Consider the following 6558-nt stretch of genomic DNA (forward strand, 5'->3'; position numbering starts at 1 on the left):
TTAAAACTAATATTCATTTTAACTCACAATAAAAAAATAGTTAAGATGACTTGTACTTTTAAGTTGATTTAACTTATGAGTTAAAATTACGCGTACTTTAAAGTTGATTTAACTGAATTTGAATTTTAATGCAGCTGCTAAACTTAAATTTTTAAGTTGAAACTGGTGAAAACCTTTTTACAGTGTAGGTAATTATATAGATGTTTATGTAGATACTTGTTCTTGTACTTGTGTTTAGTTAGATATTTAGATATATATGTACATTAACAGTATTTATTTATTTGTTTGTTTGTTTAATTCTTAATATATGGTTGAATTGCTTTAGGACTTTAGGACTTGTGACTTTTTCCCCCTAACTTTTGTCAGACATTTTTTGTCATTGGGGTGCATTTGTACTGTTTGGGTCCCTAATGACAAAAATATAGAATATGCTTAGAGTTCTTGTCTTACGGCTCTAAAGGAACAGACAAATATTTCTTCTTTTTCTGGGTGCTAGATGTTTTATTCATGGTAAGGTGGTGATAAGTTGTCACACTAGGATGCCACCCTCATGAAATAGCACGTCCTTTTAAATGTGCTGAACTGAGTGAGTCAAACTTTCTGTGTGAAAAGAAGAGTAGGTTTTGTTTTGATATACAGCGATATCCAGTTCTGTTTCGGGATATAATTGGTGTTATGGATCCGTCATATTGTGTTTTTAAAGCCTCCGTCTGTTATCCTCCCGGTGTTTAGGTAAGAACTTCTTCCACGCTCTCGTTCAATACGTATTGTGTGTTGGGTCATTTCTTTTTTTTTTTCCTGAGTTCAAAAACTGATTTAACTAAAAAGTATTCATGACCGACTTCATTAGCTATATGCTGTTGAGAAGGCCGAGTTAAATCTGAATAGCTCCCTAGATTTGCTAGTGTTACGTCAGTTTCAATTAGAGAGAAATCGCTGTTCGGTTTGTTTTTTAGTGGGAGTGTTTCTTTCTCTTGTAAGTCATCAATCAAATGTCTTATTTCTTAGATTTATGACTTAGCCTTGCCATCTGGTCCTCCGCATGAAGTTCCATTTTTCAGCGGATGATGAAGACAACTCAAATTACCCAGTGAACACAGCTATGGCTTTAAAATGGCGTGGCAGAAGGAACTTTGTGGGTCTGCGGCATAATGATGAGACCCAAAGTGCCTGCTGGCACCAGATGTTTTTATTTGTGGGGTACTAAAGGTTCACTTTTGAGAGCAGTCTGTGATCCAATGCCAAAGGTCTAATCACCGCTGAAGCTATGGGTAACCTGCACTCATCACTTATTTACTGAGCATAATTAATTAATCAATTAATGGCTTTATACATTTTTACTTTGGTGGCAATGAGGTGGTTCTGGGTTACTGCCAGTTTGTTTATTTTTTAATGTTTCATTTTGTTTCTGTGTCAGTTTGGATATGGGAATTATATTATTTTATGTTATGGCTAGTAATCAGTAAATACTAGAGTTGGGGTACTCGGACTTGTACTCGGACTTGAGTCCGGTCTCAAGTTCAATTTTTAGCAGACTCGGACTTGTCACGGACTCGGATGCGTTTTGACTCGGACTCAAGCTTTTCGGGCTCGGGAATAATTGAGTCCAGCCGAGTCCAGGGACAGTTGACGGAAATTTTACTGACGCGCATTATTACGAAAGTGACATTCAGTATTCGCACTTGTTTAAAAGTCTTGCATACACAAACACCAAAAGTGCGCTCAACGAAAGCGCCTCTCAGTCAGCGTGCAAATGCTGAATTAAGTTTACTTTTGGATGTTATTGCTACACATTTACATGAAAAGTAATGTCAAAATGCACCGTCTTGGAGAGTATTAATGCAAATGCGGTCAGTTTTGTCTTGTGAGTGAATTTAAACAGTTGGGAGAAATACAGATGTGTCACAATATATGATCGGTGCATCCGGTCTTAAAGCGACAGCAATGTAAACCTGCTGCGGCAGACTGCGTCATATTAAATTTGCCTATTTTATCTCACAATTCAGAATTTTTTTTTTATATGTTGTATTTCGGACTTTATAACTCAAATTAACTCAGAGTTTTCTGAGGGGGAAAATGTCAGAAGTGTGGGATTTGAAACTCATGATTTTGAGCTGAGGGGAAAAGGGAGAATGTCATTTCTTATCAAAATTGTGAAATATAATCTCGGAATTGTGAAAATAAAGTCAGAATTTTGAAATATAAACTCAAATTTCCTTTTTTTTACTCTTTTATTCCATGGCCTCCATAGACTGCTTCTTAAAAACTGTCACCTTACAGCCTCATTTTCATCCAAGAAAAAAAATAATCAAAATGCCATCTACCCTGTCTAAGGTCTTAACCTTCATCATATAAAACTCAAAACAGACAAAATCAGAGATAAGAGGTGAATTTTCTGCTCCTCAGGTCTCATTCACTAAGCTTCCATACCCACCCCATTGAATTTATACAATTACCCTATAACAACAAATAAAGTCAAGTCCTTTCCTGCCCTATAACTTTTCACATTCTAAAAGCTATTTCACTCTGAAATATGTCACAATACATAATTTATAACTTCTGTTGCATGACTTTAAAGTTTGCTGAGCAGGACACTAATTATAAGATGGTGTGAAATCAAAAATCCAAATTGCAATATGCAATAGCTGTTTGCTTTTTTACATTTAAATTGTCATTGCCTTATTCTAGTTGTAAAGGTTAAAACAAGGTTAAGATACTGACAAACAGTAGTGTTCAGTTGGACTCGGACTCGACCCATTTGGACTCGGACTCGGCTCGGACTCGACTCGGACTCGACTTAGGTGGACTCGACCCAACACTCGTTAATACTAAATCACATTAAAATTCTATACTATTTGTTTTATAAATTTTAGAACTTAAAAACCAACCTGATCTCATTACAAAATGTACCTGTGGGATCTTTTTCGCAAAGACACGAAATACATAGCATCATGCACGTTTTGTGACATATTCGTTTTTCCCCTGGTACGTTGTATGTGGTTGTTAAAGGGATAGTTGATTAAAAAATTTAAATTTGATGTTTATCTGCTTACCCCCAGGGCATCCAAGATGTAGGTGACTTTGTTTCTTCAGTAGAACACAAACAAAGATTTTCAACTCAAACTGTTGCAGTCTATTAGTCATGTAATGGTAGTAGATGGGCACCAAACCTTTGAAAGTAAAAAAAAAACAAAAAAAAACATGCACAGACAAATCCAAATTACACCCTGCGGCTTGTGACGATACATTGATGTCCTAAGACACCACTGCCATTATATGCCTAACAGACTGCAACGGTTTGAGTTAAAAATCTTCGTTGTGTTCTACTGAAGAAACAAAGTCACCTACATCTCGGTTGCCCTGGGGGTAGGCAGATAAACATCAAATTTTCATTTTTGGGTGAACTATCCCTTTAAGACCTCAATGTATCGTCACGAGCCGCAGGGTTTAATTTGGTTTTGTCTGTGTGTGTTTTATACTCTTAAGGTTTTGGTGCCCATTGACTGCCATTATATGACTTACAGACTGCAACGGTTTGAGTTAAAAATCTTCGTTGTGTTCTACTCAAGAAACAAAGTCACCTACATCTTGGATGCCCTGGGGGTAAGCAGATAAACATCAAATTTTCATTTTTGGGTGAACTATCCCTTTAAGACCTCAATGTATCGTCACGAGCCGCAGGGTTTAATTTGGTTTTGTCTGTGTATGTGTTTTATACTCTTAAAGTTTTGGTGCCCATTGACTGCCATTATATGACTTACAGACTGCAACGGTTTGAGTTAAAAATCTTCGTTGTGTTCTACTCAAGAAACAAAGTCACCTACATCTTGGATGCCCTGGGGGTAAGCAGATAAACATCAAATTTTCATTTTTGGGTGAACTATCCCTTTTTAAGTTGGTTTTGTATTCTGACTTGAAATGTCCATTGAGTGGCGTTATAACTTTAATGCTCTGTGACATTTTAAAATAACCTACCATATGCTCTACACCTTAACCTACCCAATAGTATGAACAAAAGTGAATGTGACGTAAAACGCAAGTCCAATAATACTCCAATAATCAGTTTTATTGGAGTATTATTGGACTATGATGCCAGCTCTGAACCAACATACAGCACTACGAAATTTTGCTGTAAGTTTGATTGCAACATAATCATTACTGTTAATAGTGTTCATTGTCTGTTTGATTACGTCATTTACTGATTTCACCATACATCTATGCCATATGTACATCAACTTAACATAGTCACCACTAGTAAGCTAAATATATTGTAGAACCCCAAATTTTCTGTACAGCTACTTTGCAACGATTTGCATCGTGAAAAGCGCTATATAATTGAATTGAATTTATGTACAAAAAAAGAAAATTGTACAGTAAATCAGTGTGTTACTGTAATTGTTTTAAAGCCTTAGTGAACATTAGAGGTGAAGGTAATCTACAGTAAATGTAAAAATAGGGAAAATGAGCACAATCAATCAAATGTACAATATTTTCAGATACAAAAAAAAAAACATTTGGCAAGTAACAATTTTCACTCATAAATTTAGAGTAAATTTCATGAATAATTCCAAATGCGGCAAGTAACACACTGTATGAAACATCATTTATTAATAGGAAGAATTAAATAGTATTTTCTTTTAAAATGTACTTAGATAATGTTTATTTACATCTTTTTGTTACAGTGCTGTTAAAAAAATCTGTAATCTATATTAGCCAATTACTGATATGAAACCAGTATATTCTGATGACTATTATATACACTGCTGTTCAAAAGTTTGCGATCAGATTTTGATTGGTTTTTGAAGAAGTATTTTCATCTCATCAAAATTCCATTTATCTGATCAAAAACACAGAAGAAAGTAATATTATCAAATATTATTACAATTTAAAATGACAGTTTTCTATTTTAATATACTTAAAATATGTGTATATATTTCTGAGTTTTTCATTTTTCATTACTCCAGTCTTCAGTCTTTCATTATAATATGCTGAATAAATACTGTTACTATCAATGTTGGAAACAGTTGTGCTGCTTAATATCGGATTCTTTTTTTTTAAGATTCCTGATGAATAAAAAGTTAAAAAGAACAGCATTTGTTCAAAATATAAATATTTTAAATCTTTATAATAATATGATAAATATTTATAAGTCTTTGCTATTACCACATCTTTGGTGAATAAAAGTATTAATTTCTTTGAAAAAAATAAAAATGTACTGAACCCCAAAATTTTAGATGGTAGTTTATATTGTTATATAAAAAAATCTATTTTAAAATAAACGCTGTTCTTTGCAACTTTTTAATTGTTAAAGAATCCTGGAAAAAAAAGTATCAACTATTTTCAACATTGATAATAAATCAGCATATTAGAATGATTTCTGAAGGATCATATGACACTGAAGACTGGGGTAATGATGCTGAAAATTCAGCTTGTATCACAGGAAGAAATTACATTTTAAAATATATTCACATAGAAAACAGTTATTTTAAATTGATTTTTTTGATCAAATAAATGCAGAAACCTTAAAAACCATTAAAAATCTTACTGATTCCAAACTTTTGAACGGCAGTGCAAGTCTTTATTATCTCTTTTTATTAATTAAACACATGCTTGCTGAATGAAAGTATTTTTTTTTAAAGAAAGAAAGTAAAAGATTACTGACCCTGATCTTTTTTTAAATAAATAAATGCTGTTTCTTCCTGAAAAAATATGAAGCAGCACAACTATTTCCAACATTGATAACAAATCAGCATATTAGAATGGTTTCTGAAGGATCATGTGACACTGAAGACTGGAGTAATGATGCTGAAAATCTAGCTTTGATTCACAGGTATAAATTATTTCTATTATTATTTTTTATTATTTTAAGTAAATTAAAATAGAAAACCAGTATTTAAAATCACAAAAATATTTGCACATTATTCCTGTTTTTTCTGTATTTTTAATCATGTTTTCAAGTTTTCAAGTTTTGATGAGCAGAAATAACTTATTTAATAACATAAAAAAATCTTACTGATCCCAAACTTTTGAACTGCAGTGCAGATTGTAGAAATGATATTTGCATGGAATATCCACACTACTTGTGCTATTTTGAATGCCTCATAAGAATATTTTTGGGAAAATGTACATACTACATTGCTGCTGGGTTTTCAGAGTTGTTTTTAGCATGTTGCTACACGGTTCTGGCTAGTTGCTAGGTGATCGCTTATCAAAAGAGCCCAAACCAAAGTGTCCATATATTCGGGTTTCTTCTTGTTTCAACAGTTTTTGAACATGCAGCGAAAGTCAATGGTATCCAATGTTATCTTGGACCCCACTGACTTTCACTTCACGGTTAAGATCAATTCTAAATATCCTGTTCCACATAAGAAAAAAAGTCATGCAGGGTTGGAACGACATGAGAGTAGGTAAATGCTGACAGAATTTTCATTTTTGAGTGAACAAACTGTTTAAGTATGAGCAATAGACACTAATAAACTAAACTCAATTGTCATTCAAGCTGGAATCCCGCCAGACAGAGTTACAGAATATGGCCTTTATTGCACCAACAGTCACATC

The sequence above is a fragment of the Garra rufa genome, chromosome 24 (assembly GCF_049309525.1).
Source record: "Garra rufa chromosome 24, GarRuf1.0, whole genome shotgun sequence".
In the NCBI taxonomy this organism is placed as follows: Eukaryota; Metazoa; Chordata; class Actinopteri; order Cypriniformes; family Cyprinidae; genus Garra; species Garra rufa.